Here is a 14,505-nt window from a genome sequence, read left to right as displayed (position 1 = left end):
AAGCAGAGGTAAATTAAAAGGCTGAAAACACTACAGTCGTGGCTCCAGACGGGAACTAACGGGAAGAGGAGTGAGGAGCAGGAGGAGGACATGTCAAGCAGAAACTGAAGTTGCAGACAGTAAACTGAGCATGAGTGCTAGTAGCTACTTTACAGCACCTGCTAACGTTAGCAGGAAACAGGTGAGTAGGCCTACGTTGCCGTATTCTCCACTGTGTGACCATATCCGCTTTACGAACTGTGCTAACTCTACAGTATACGTCTACAGTTATCTCAGTGCTTTTTCATCCGTACTTTGTTAAAATACTTAATAGTTCGCTTTGTGTATCTTGTTAATAGTTTACCGTTTGTTTTGTGTATATGGGTTTTTAGTGTTTTTGATCATTAAGATAATCACGTAGGTGTTTTTAACAAACGTATGATGCGTACACGTTTTGTTCAGCAGGATAATCCTCACGCATGAACCCCACTTTTGTGATTTTTGAAGCGTAAATGAAATCGCTATAAGTAACAAGCTGATGTTTGACTACCTTGCGGTCGCAACTTTGATGTCACCACCTCTAAACGTCTAACTACACAATTACTAAAGATGTTTTCTATGATTTGATCAATCTACAAGTTGTGAAGTTAGAGTTAGTTAGCAACTAGAGTCCACCTGTAAAGACAGACTAGTAGAGATGAGTCTCCGTGTTCGGCGCACTTTATAATTCACTTGTGGGACATTTAATGACGTATTTTAGGTTGTAGAACAAAACGTGTGAATATCTTCAGCCTGTAGTATCGCAGACCTTATTTCAGGCATTTACCCCAAAAACCCATTTAAAAAAAAAACATTGATTTTGAGACGAAGGAACCGGAAGTGCAAAAAACTGACTACAAAAACTACAAACTACACCACTCTATAGCATCGATCATTGCAGTGATAATTAACACCTAATATTTCTGATATATATTTTCTTAAACAGTAGAAACACTGCTTCAGTTTATTCACAGTGAGTGCTTTTTCCTCATTATTAGCCGTGCTTTATCTCTGCACTGTTTGTTTTCATTCATCCCCGAGCTAATTTACCCTGAGTTTCCTCTCTTGATCCCTGAAGGAACAACTCTGCTAAAAGGAATCAGCGTTTTGATTGTGTGTCATGTCTTTAATTCACTGTGTTTCCATGTAAAACAAGCTCTGGTGCTTTGGGGGATTATCTTATAGTTTGTAGGCTTGGCTGATAACAATCGCAGAAAGTGAGTCATTGATTCACATTTGCAATGGAAGTATTTTATATATACAGTGACTTGTGCGCACAGACAAGATCTTATTTTCCAGGAAGTAGAAGGAATGTGCTTTAGATTTAAACGACATTATATAGAAATAATCGATTATATATGGCTGATTTATTACTAAATTTGTATGTTACATGTAGGGGATTTTTCCTTCATTGTGGGGTTTTCCTCTCATCTGTGGGGGGAAAGAGTCCACTTATTCTATAGTTCCAGGGTGTCCCGGATCCAAGCTATGTGAAACAGGTTTTTGGCATTTGTTAAAGCCGCAGTATGGTGTTCATTCCCAGTTTGCAGAGTTCTTGTATAATTTATGACTGTGCATTAAACAGCCTAGCACCAGGCAGCCCATCATGTAAACAGATCAGGGCTTTTACAGGCAGCTTGCCGGCTGTTTAAACAGACGAAAGGAAAAGGGGAGAAGGAGGGAAATTAAAACCTAAATGGAAAACATGTGCGACTGTGTGCTGGTGTGTGTGTGTGTGTGTGTTTGGGTAGGTGTGGGGGGGGGGTTGCAACTAGACGATGTGGAAGTGACACAGTGTGAGGCGAGAACGCACACATTAAAACTTGCAAACACACATAAACGCACACACAGAGACATGCACGCAGATGCACACACACATAAACCTACGTACGTACCACAAAACCTCCAGTTTTATCAAGTCCAGCTGCGAGCCGAGCCGTATCAAAGGCAGCATGTGGAGCAGAGCTGCGGCGCTGCGGAGGAGATCAGGTCCAGATGGGTTTCAGTCTGTCAGACAGACCTGCTCGCCTCTGCTCTGTTTTATCCTGCTTTGTTACGTTATATATTGCACTGATTTTTTTTCTCTCCTGCCTCTCTGGCTTTGTTTTATTTCATGGCTTTCCTGTTTTAGAGAAGTCTAATAGGCGCGGCAGAGGTGACATGCAACAAAGGAGATGAGCCGGTTGCGAGCCCACAATGTGGCTTGTGTATCTTGGCCTGGAGCCACCAGGACGTCCGTCTGTGTTTCTGATCGCAAAAACAACAAGCAGAAACGGGGTTAGATATCGTTGGGAGACTATAAAGGGTGCCGGACTGCGTGGATGTTTCTTTTAAGAGGGTTTGGCGGTTCCTCCGAGTGTCCTTACATGTGTAGTGGCAGTCGGAGCCGTGATCTACTGCAGATGGTTGAGCAAAAAGGCCGGCTAATCAACACACACTCAAGTTCAAAGAGTCGTGTGGGCAGAGCATGGATTATGTTATATATCACAGTGGATAAAACATAACAAATCACTTTAAATGCTGAGAAATTAATTTTAATGAACACGTCATGTAACTCTGTAGCCATTATACAGCCATTAGCACATCTGGTCACGTTTACGGTGCTTTATTCTGAAGAAAGGAAGAGACTCTGATGTTAGCATTAGCATGAAACACTGTGAAAGCATGTCAGCGAAATGGACAAGTATGCTCTCCATTTGTAATGCAGACATAATTGTGCAGAAGTCACTTTCTGGGTTTTCTCAGATGAAATAAGATTTTTTTCCGAAAAGTATGTTTTGAAATGGATTTATGTCTTTATTTTCATTATGGTGCAAACTTGATGAAAGATGCTTCTTGTTCCTCATTAAAAAAAAAAAAGAGGTTTGAGTGAATGCCTGAGATGATGTGAGGTGTGTTTGCTTTGGATGTTGACTTCAACCTACATACATCTCCTCTCGCCACCTCAAATGTTGCATGACCAACAGCGGTCAAGACCGAAAACAGCCCCGAGTAAAAACTTGAGGCCGCGTTGACGGGAGTGTGTTGTTTCAGACCTACTGAAGTTTGAAGGCCCTCGCTGATGGCTGAATAAAGCTATGAAACAGGATCAGTAAAGTTATCACTGTGGCAGTTATTTTATCTTCTGTCACAACTGCCAGGTTGAGTAGAAATAACACGAAATATGTGCACATATTTGGCCAACATTCTGGGTGATGTTGCACTGGATTGCAGCAAAAGTTGAGTCACGTTCAACTTTTGAACTCCTGGTCTTTTCACCCAGTGCTGTTGTGTGTTTCAACACAGCCTCAGAGTAGCTAGAGTGATATAGATAAACATGTTTTACAAAGCTTAAGGGTTTTATTAAAGGTTTTCACACATTTTACTGAAAAACCTGAGGATTTTCTAAAAGTTACAGATTTATTTAAACCACTTTTTGCCTGGATTGTAAGTCCTTGATTTTGTGTTTCCTGCTACAAGAACACTTCTGAATATTAAAGTAACCGAGGTTCTCTTTTGATGAGCACAGCATGTATAATGTGACATTTACAGAAACTAAAATGAAAAGTCAAGCAACAAAACACCAGCTAGCCATCTACGTTTTATGGATTTTTGATTCGATTTTTCCTTCTTTTTTTTTTGTATTTCACACATTTTAGCACTAAAGAAACTCTTTGGTGAACGAAAACGAGGTGGAATGAAGGAAGAGGAGAGCTCTGCTTTGTATAGATCATATTCACATGCGTATGCTGCTGCGCTCCAGGTTTCAAGTCATATAAATGTGTTGAATCTGACAAGTTGTTATCATTTCACCACTTTCCAATTGATCGGGAACTGAAAAGATCTGGATTGACATCGGGCCATATTTCAAGGTAAAATAAAGTTTTTGATAACTCATTGGCATTCAGCCGCTTCCTAGCTACCATTACCGTGTGGTTACATCCAGTGTGTTTCACTTCCAGGCAACAGATGTTTCCCAAGATGTGCTGTGAAAAATGTACACTTTTCCTTAGGTAACGTATAAAACTATCAAATACTAACGTTAGCTCGGAAGCGGTTGGATGCAAACGTTACGTGTTGTCTACAGAAGCTAAAAGGTTATCAAATATGGCGTGATGTCCCTCCAGATCTTCACTATCCATTGACTTTTCAGGTGCTGATCAATTAGGAAGTGATTAAATGATAATTTCTCAGATTCCCCCTTCGTTTAAGACGTGGGAACACAGCAGTACAACCTATACAATACAACAATCAGTCATACGTTTCTGTACTCTTCACCTAACATGCTCTGTACTGCAGGAATTTCCAAATACCTTGTCTTTTGGGCAACTGTGCGCCACAAGTGCAGCCAAAATGTCCCGCCTGTGTGGCTCAGAGTGAAAGCTTTTAAGGCTTTAAATGTGATCATAATTAAAATATGTACATTCATTGTAGTGTTAAGTGCTTATAAGATAAAGTCCTCCACCTAGTGCCACCCCCCGTCGTGTAAGATCTTGAGAACATGTGAGATCAAAAGCCGAGGCTCTCCTTTTGTCTTGAACTCTTCTCCTGACTGCTTTGTAGGGTCTTACACATCTATGTTCACTTAATGTTATTCCATATAGTATCTCATGATTTTACAGCAGCGAGGGATGTTCAAAGTCCAAAGCAGAGAGTCAAACTTTACACCGCCGGGGGATTTTGATCTATCTTTTTGATGTGCGTGTTTGATCTGTCTATTCTTTTTGATGCACCCTCCTCTAGTTTTCCTCCCCACTTTAACAAGGATAAAACAGAAAGCAGAATTGTAGCTGCCAAGTCGCTCAGCCGCGAAAAACATGAAGTCTTTTATGTCGGGCGTAGAGTGAAAGATAAAGTTGATCTACTTCTGCGGCCTCTGAATTTGAGACACTATTGCCTGTTTAAATGCATTCTCTTTGTTGTTGTTGTGTGTGTGTGTGTTGAGTGTGTACCCGCATGGCCCCGTGCATGCACTTGCACGTACATTTTATTATCTCTGTTGCTGCTGAGTGAGTCCTCCACATTTGTTTGTTTTGTTCACGCAAGGCCGCCCGCGTGTGGGTGCGTGTCAGGAAGGAGGTGTCAGGAGTGTATTCACGGTCATCAGGTGTGTGTTTTCTTACCGAGCGCTATCAGACAATTACGTGTGGATGCAAGCTATTCATGGATTTGGCCTTTGTGTGGAAAAAGGAACAAAGATGCCTCTCTAGATACACCAACACCCAGTTTGTTTAACAGCCATGCAAACAGGCTCGGGGGGAAATACCCACCACGAGTGATAATCAAAGGCTTGTTATGGTCATGGGAATGCAAATAGAAGTGCGTGCGTGCGTGCATGTGCGCGTGCGTGTGTGTGTTCAGGCTCTCCTCGGCTGTCGTGCTAATCCAAGAGACAGGCTTAGACACTGAGACTCTTGCGACCCTTTAAGTAAGCACTAATACTGTTAAACCACAACTGAGCTCTTACACACATTGAGAGAGCAGATAAAGATAGAAGAAGCTTCAGTGTGTGCGCTCTGCTCTCCCTCACACACACACATATACTGTATAAGCCTCTAATCAACCTCTTAGGAAAACTATGGCTTTTCAGTTGCGGCGGGGTTGGTTTTGATCATGTGTGTACTTTTAAGGACCTCTACGTCAAAAGGCCAGTCAGGTGGTGCAGTCAGGACAAACAGGGTTAAAGTCCTCATGACACAGGCATCCACTCTGCTTATAAGTCCTTGAGCCAGACACGGAATCCCTAAAGGTTACGTCAGGGATGTTGGACTTTCATTGGCACGTTATGAAATAGATTATCATGCAGCAAATAATTTAGGAGACAATGTAATTCCCCTGAAGGATTAAGAATATACTGTTATTAAATATAGAATAATAGATCCAGCTATTAACACCACATTAATTGATTGATTTATGGTCACGTGTATAGGCTGTACGCAGAGCCTAAGACGTAACCTACAGAAAGTGGCCGACACCGTAGCGAGCATTTATACTTGTGCATTGGTATGTCTGTGTTGTTGCCGGATTATAGCTGTTCTTTCTCATGGTAAACATGCAGACCACTTTGGCTCTTAGCTGATTCTCTGGTCTATGCAGAGACACTGCAACAGCTGAAGAGGGTGGTGTGTTTACTGCGGTCCACAACGCTGCGACATGCAGTTGCCTTCTGGGAAGGTGCCGGTCAGGCTACGGCATAAGGCATGAATCTACGCAGAGGTTATGACAACAGATGATATAGTAGGGTCTTGAGGTAAAAAGGTAAACATTAGAAGTGGGTTCAGTCGCAAAAGGTAAAGAAAAATGGGAGCACTGTGGGAGAGACACATGCAGGGGAAAACTGTGACATTAGAGAGATGAAGGAGGGATGGAGGGAGTGAGAGACGAGAAGATGAACTGATGGAGAGAGATGAAGGCTGTGGATGAGCGAGCAGACTAAGAAGATTTACTGAAACTGAGTTATTCAACACCGATCTGAAAGAGGCTTATGATTCCTGCATTGCTCCCACCTACACACACAACCACACACACACCAAATGTATGTACACAATGACAGACACACTGACACACACACACACACACACACACACACACACACACACATTTGCCTGTCCGTCATCATCTTACTGTCCTCATGACGACCTCAGCAACAGCGTGTGTGTGTGTGTGAATTGCAGTCTTTTGCATAACCGCCAATAGGATCAGTGTGAAGCAGACTGAACTAAGAACTGACCTCTGCACTCAATGTTAATCAGTCTAAGGGAGGGGGAGGCACGCACACACACACACACACACACACACACACACACACAGAAGTATGCTATAGCTGCTATGTCCAGTAATGTGTTACCACCAAAAATGTGTTGTTTATTGCCGTTTTTTTCAAGTATATATCCACAGCACGGCACCACGGTTTTTAAATATGTATGTATACTCACACTTGCGAGAAACAGCAGGCACCAAGGGTGTTCGTGTTCAGTTTTGCCTCTGACTAAAGTCAGAACTCACCAGAGACTCCAGATGTTTCCTGCTATCCCCCCGTGACAGAGAGTTACAGTGCATTACAGTGGATTTCAGCATTTCCGTGGCTCATTGCTGCAGACTGCAGAGAAGCGTAAGTGAGGATGTTTCCACTTTTTGACCCCGAGGGTTTAAAACTCTCTCGCTCTCCTCGCCTCCGGGTTTTATTCCTCCAGAAGCTGCAGGCTCTGTCCATGACAGCTCCAGCAGCTGCCTACCACTTAACAGGGTCACTCTTTAATCGGAAACACTGACGTCTGTCCCTCGGTTCCGGTCTGTTAGAACAACTAAGCTACATTATTTGTTTTTTATTTGCATGAAAAATTCTCCAAAAGGCCACAAACATGGCGGAGACAGCTCGCGACTAACTGTCACCTACAGCAGCCACGCCCTTAATAATGCATAACTTTAACTCTTAATATAATCTAAACAAGTGATTTATATATATATATATAGTAGGCATATTATAATGTTAGTTGTATGAAGAGATGTGATGTGAATTTGACTGTTTTACTGGATCATGGTCATGTCTTGAGGCAAATTTTGTCTGTCAGCGTCCCAGTAAAATGGTGGAAAAGCAGCACTTCTAAAATGACGTTTGCACATGTAAGTATGTACTTTTTATGAAAGTAAAATTTGTAGGTAGAGGTTGACACAGCAAGGGGCAAAGAGAGAAACAACAAGTCTTTAGACAGCACTGGTCTGTCTTCAGTCATGGTTAAGAGAGACATACATATCCCCATTTTAAAAGAGCTCTGCACTCAGCACCACAACAAAGGGAAGGGATAAAACACCAAATACTCAGTGACGTAACGCCAAAGACAACACAGGAAATGAGCAAAGTGGGTGGATTTTCTTTCTTTTAAGTCTGGTCTTACGAGAGCACGTTATGCCACTGGTATCCACAAAGCATATAGAGGATGAGGTCTTTTCTTTCACCTTTCGCTAACCTTGCTAACCGCTTTACAGCCTCACAGATCAATGCTAAATCTATTAGAACAGATTAGCATTAAGGCGGTGTGTAATGGCTAGCCCTGTATCTGATGGGATCTCAGGTGTAAATACAGACTAGTGCTAATGTCACCGCTGGCATTAGACCTGCCGTGGCTGCTTGCTAAAAGCCATTATAAAACCGAGGCAGCTTTAACAAGGTCAGCGGATGTGGGCCAATTAAGAAGCTTGGAGAAGGTCACATGACAAAAGCAGCAAGAGGAGTGAAACTGACCGATCATGTAGGTCAAAGTTCACACAGAAACACACATTTAAAAACAATATCATACCAGTGACTGAGGAGTGATTTTTCCTCCCTGAACACACTCCTTTCCCGGCCTTCCTCCTCTCGCTCAGACAGGATATTGAGCCGTCGAGCTGTAAGACATAAAAGCTGCACACAAACCTTTTCTGAATTAGCAGCGCGTCTTTAATGTGGAGGAGCGAGCGAGATGGACGTGGAAGAACAGACGAGAGGGGAAGAAAAGAGATGAAGGGGAGAATTCAGCAGCTTTGTGGTTTTCGAATGGAAAACCACAGTCCAAATTTTCAGCCCCTTTTTTAACCAGAGCAGTTAACCGACAGCATATTTGTATTTACAGTAACAGCCACAGGGAGAGTTCGGAAAAGGAAAAAGAGGGTTTCTTTACGAGTTTACACATGCTGTACACATCCTGGGAGGATTCTGGTGAGTTAATCCAAGTCCATCAGATGGAGGTGGTCACAGAGCCTCATAAACAAGAATGTCCAGGCTCATTACCATTGAAATACTTTGACGTTCCTTCTTCTTTTTTGAGTTAATTTCACTATCTGATGGATTACCATGACATTTTGGACAGACTGGATGAATCCTATTGTCTTTAGTGATTCCCAACCCTTTCCACTGGCAGCAGCAGGTCAAAGTTTTCACTTATCCAGTGAAATATCTCTAAATACTTGGTACAGACATTCAAGGTTCTCAGAGGATGTATTGTATTTACTTAAGTGATACCCTAACCTTTTCTTGAGCACCACCAGGTTTTGAATGAAATGTTTCAACAACTGTAGCCGTTGCCTTGACATTTGGTACCAACATTCACATCCCTAAAAAAATGAATTCTTATCTTTTGATTCAGTGCTATCACCAGGTCAAGAATTCACTTTGTCCAGAGAATTTGGTTTATAAAAATACCTGCAATCACATTTCTTCTTAGCCTCAACTATATTTTGTGTGTAGTGAATATTAGCAAATGTAAGCGTGCTAACAAGCTACAGTCAAATGGTGAGGGTGATAAAGATCAGCATGCTAGCACTGTCATTGTGAGTATGTTAGTTCGAATCACTACTAAGAGCACAACATGTCTAAATTTCCCTCGAGATCAATAAAAGGACATTAAAGATGACCTTCATCAGGTGATCTGTGTTGTCACAAAGTTAACTTATGGTCGCTGGTTTCACACGGGAGATGAACGCTGCAAGTTAAAGTTTTGTGCTTGATCCATCAATCCATCCCGACCACCTCCCAAAATGGACTTTCTCGCTCTTGAGCGACATGGGAAAGGGAAAAAAGGGATTGCATGCAAAATAACTCAAGTTGAACATATTTCAACTTATGAGCAACCTATCCAGCCAGGCAGGTTGTACCGTATGTTCCTAGCGACGCATTTCTGTGTGATCAGTCCCTAACTAAGCTGCAAGCATGGCTGGAGACTTAAGTTTTATTTTAACAAATGTTGAAATATTACGTAAATGTTTGCTTAATGTTCTGGAGAAAAAAATATTAGTTGTACTTTTAGGACGCTGTGTTTAGGGCTGAACTTTGTGCAACCCAACTGCCACAATAAGAGTTGGCAATGTATGTCTCTGCAAACCATGATATGTTGACAGTTATTGTGTCTTTAGGTTAAATTTAGTATTTTTCTCGTGTCACACTGCTGTGCTTATGGTCTGGTTAGGTTTAGGCACAAAAGCCACGTGGTTAGGGTGAGGAAAACATCATGTTTCGGCTTAAAATACCTGCTGATTTTGTGCCTTGTCATTAAAAGAAGCAATCGTGAAAATGGACATTTATTTTGGAGGTATTTTTAAAATGATTTTCACCTGAATTTTGTGTCTTCTCACGTCTAAATGTAATTCTACACCAGCACAAAATCGTCTTAACAGTACCAATAAAAGAAGTCGAGGATTTTTCTCCCACTCCACAGGATGTACAGTCTTAAAGTAACGAGCATCTCAAGTTTTGTCTGTGCGCAAAAAATCCCACTTCAAAAAACATCTGCTAAATGATATAATCTTCTCCTTTATGTAAAGCTCCCGGAGGCGTGAAGTCATCAAGGGCAAATTTATCAAATGTTGAGTTCTTTCACACTACATAAATTAACTGACGAGCTGAAATTGTCAAATGTAGTGTGACTGAGGGATACAGAAAAGAGACTGTTGACACACGGCACTGTGAGGAGGACGGAGATTCAGTTAAAGCCCCTGAGGCAAAACGAACAATCTACTCCAGATAACTTTTAATTTTTCGATATAATTAATAATTAGCACCCATCAAATGTCGTTAAACTATTTTTGGATATCTTCTGAATCGTTAATAGTTATCATCTGACAATATGCGTGGCTGAATTGTATTAAATCTTACAATCCCTGTTGAAGGAATTCACATACTTGCACTAAATCCTGCTTCACGAAACATCCCCCTGACCTGATGTTTACTATGCGAGTTGTCATTTGAAAGCAGCATGAAAACACTTTGATGAAAAAAAACAGGGCGAGGACTCGCAGAAAGTGGAAAAAGATTATTATGAATGCCTAACAGTGATTATTCACGCCGTGTTATCAGCATGACATTACAAGAACACAAAGTGTCTCGGTGTGTCTGCTGTTACTGATCAGTTTCTGATGACTTGGTATTTTCTGCCTCCAGTGATACTGTGAATACCCATTCCCAAGGTCGTGGAGGTAGGAAAGCATCAGATGCTACCACTTAACAAGCACCACCATTGTTCTCAGAAGCTGGAGGCAGAGTACAACTGTTAAACGGTGTGTCAAAACAGTCTGATTCGCTCGTAACTAAAAGTAGATGGCTGGATTTATTTTTTCAACGCAGGAAACAGAGCAGCAAAAGAGAGTCTGCTGAGGAAAAGCGAGGAGAGCTGAGGTGAATTTCACCCTGCATGCTGGCTGGAGCAGTGACAGTGTGTAGAGGAGCGACATCCAAACTGTCCAGTGCAACGACAAACAGGTGGGATATATCTGCCTTGAGATATGATTTTAGATTTCAGATAAGTAGCTGTGTCAGTGCGATCGACGGATGGGAAGCCACAAGGGTCAAAACGACAAAACAAAATGTGTGTTTGTGTGTAAACATCAGACTTTAACACAGGAGCTGTGTTGACACTTCTGCTCTTTGTTTTAATTACAATAACCATTTCCTTACCTTAATCACAGGGTTATTACTGTAACCATGACAACCAAACTCCTAACCCTTCCCTAAACCTAACCTTACCACTGTATAGTCTCTATTGATGACATTGTAAAATCAATTATTGTTCATGCATTTTATAAAAAACGTTTAGTTTACACAAATCTACCCTTTATTTCCAACAACTGTGACTGTCACCTTACATTTCCCCTTAAAGCCACATCAATCAGTACTTTTTATATCAACACAATCAAATGAGTCATTCATGTGATAACATACAGAGAATTAACAACAGAGGTCGGTCTGTCTGAAACTGTGCAAAAAAATGCACAACACAAATGCACATGGCAACAACTCTTTTTGAGTCGAATTTAAAATACATCTCTGAGCACGTGAACAAAGAATACCAATAAACTAGCTGGTTGGTGGTTCAGGTGCTGGTTTGGAGCCAGTGCCTACTGTGGAACCAGTTCTTAGCGTTTCTAACCCACAGAAATGGCTCCGGGCCAGGAAAACTGGTTCCAGAGAGGCACCAACACTTTGCTGGTCTAGAACAAGGAACCACTATTGTCTGTGGCTGGGGGCAGGGTTATCATGACCAAGGACCAACTAAAACCACTTATGACCATCATTTTTAAAAACCAGAGCTAGTGTAGCTTGTTCTGTATTATCCACGGGAGAATAAACAAAATATTTCATATGATATTTTCACTAATCGAAGCAACAGTGGTCCGAGGATGCCAATGTTGGCATGCAAAGCGCCAGTCCTCACCTTTATTTGAATGCAGCTAGTGTGTTTGGCCTGCCACGGGGCAAACCTGGTTATTTATTTATTTGTTTATTGAAAGTAAACGTTTTTTTTTCATCTGTAGGACCAGCATGATAAATTACAAATCCTACTATGGCGAAGGCATGACCGGCAGATTAAAGGCAGAACAGGATGAGTCATTTGCAGCGGTACCGGTAGCGTGGCTAAACGTTAGCACCAGCACGAACACAACAAACATTTCTTTATTGAACGTTATTTTTCACTTGTTTTCACTCATTTAGTCTCAAACTCACTATGATGATATGAATCACATCCTGGATGTTTATTGTCAGTAAACAAACAATCAGCCACAGGATTACATCACGTCACACAAACAGGACATGGGACGACTCTCCCACACCCATACAACCCTGCGGTGAAGCGCAGCAACGCCTGATTCTGTCTGAACGCAGCTCCACAGTTGGGAATAAGCCTTTGTTGGTCAGAGTTACCGCTTAGAGAGTTAAGATGCCGGCAGAATGAGTGTCACCAGAAGGATAATAAAATGCATGTGAGCGAACATGCATGAGAGAAGCATATGTGTGTATCATACTTGTGCCCTGCTGCTGCCTAATCATCCTCTGAAGCAGCAGCTGGAGCAGTAGCTGTACAGTAAGCGTGTGTGTGTCTGTGTCTGTGTGTGTGTGAGAGAGAGAGAGAGAGAGAGAGAGAGAGACCGTTGCACTTGCGGTAGTTAAAAGGAGATTTTCCATGTTGAGAACAAAGCAGTACAGTGGCTGAGAGAACGGCAGCGAACACTGCTGACGCATTAAGGGGAGCTCTGGTGTGTGTGCATGTGTGTGTGTGGGTGTGTGTGTGTTAAACACTCCTGGGGGAATTAGGGCCTAATGAAAGTCAGACAGACTAAAGTCCCAGGCAGACTGTGAGGTAGCGTGACAACGTGCTAATGACTTTTGCTGCCCTGAAAACGCTGATTTCTTTTTTTTTTTTTACTTTATCCTGAACTCACAGGAACACGAACACTGTGTAGGAGTAGGAGAGAAGCAGTGAGGGCTAAAACCCACAATTCTCAGCCCAACAATCTGATAGCTGAGAGTACTTCAGAGGGGGCTGGATGGTCGGGTGGTTAGCAATGATGCATGTGACACCGGTGGTGCTGAGTTTAAACACCCCATCAGTGAAATTGCTTCGCTCCGACCAGAAAACGGTTCAAGACGAACGTTGTTTGCTCGGACAACCGAACGTCCAAGTGTGACAGACATCAACATCCCGACACTGACAAGTTGTGAGTTTAAAATGATAAGGTTTGAGATGTTTCTGTGGAGTTTTGTGAATCAATATTTTGACATCCCAGCTGGCAGAACTGTTATGAAGTGAAATCTATCTTTCTGACTCGACAAGGCTCGCACCCCAGAAAAATGCTATCAAAACACTTTTTTTCCTTTTTTTCATAAGAGTGCTCTGAGATATTCTGTCTTAGAGGATGTTGGCACTCGTGTAACCTTCACATTCAAAATGTGTGCTGAAAGGAAGATTTAGAAGTAGTTAGATTTAACTTTCACACTCGATTCACACAAGTTATTTATTGAATTTGGAAAAACGAAGCTGAGTTTACATTTAGAAACTGAAGGTAAAGGTCTGGGGCTGCAAGAGGGGAAATTAGGCTTGCGTTTATTTGCATACTGCCAAAAACTACCTAGTGGCAGTTGTTTATTTGAACCTCCCCAAGTTCAGCCATCAGTCAACACCTGCAACATGTAATTCAAGGTAATTTTTTCTGCAGCTGGTCTGTTGATTAATTTGTGCTAAAAATCAACCTGCAGCCTGAAGAGGAGATGTTGATGATGGTGCTGATGTCCTTTACAATGAGGGGGACATTCAAACAAACAAGGTAAACGTTTGCAACCGGAGAACTTGATGACAGACGTACATTTAGTGCCTCGACATGAGCATCAGTTTCTGCGACGTGTCCTGCACCGTTGGCACTAGTCGGCCTGTTTTTTGGCCGATTGAGCATGTCGAATGAGCAGCAGAGCCGGTCGGTGAGAGAAATCACTCTGATTGGCTATTTCAAGGGAAAGCCTCTTGAGCCCGTCACTTTAACGCCCATGCTTTCACCCATTTAGTGAGGTTTCTCCTTATTTCTTTCCTCTGCTTCTTCACTAGTGCCATTTGCACATGTTTTCGATTAGAAGTGGCTATATTAGCAAGAGTGGTGTCAAAAAACGCAGCCCGGATTCTTCCAGTTTCCCTCTTTGAACTCTGCATAAAGACTATTGCCACCCAGGTGGTTTGGAGAGTTATTTCCCCTCACACAGGTGCAGAGTCC

Source organism: Pagrus major, chromosome 5 (assembly GCF_040436345.1).
Source record: "Pagrus major chromosome 5, Pma_NU_1.0".
NCBI lineage: Eukaryota > Metazoa > Chordata > Actinopteri > Spariformes > Sparidae > Pagrus > Pagrus major.
This window is presented reverse-complemented; position numbering follows the sequence as displayed.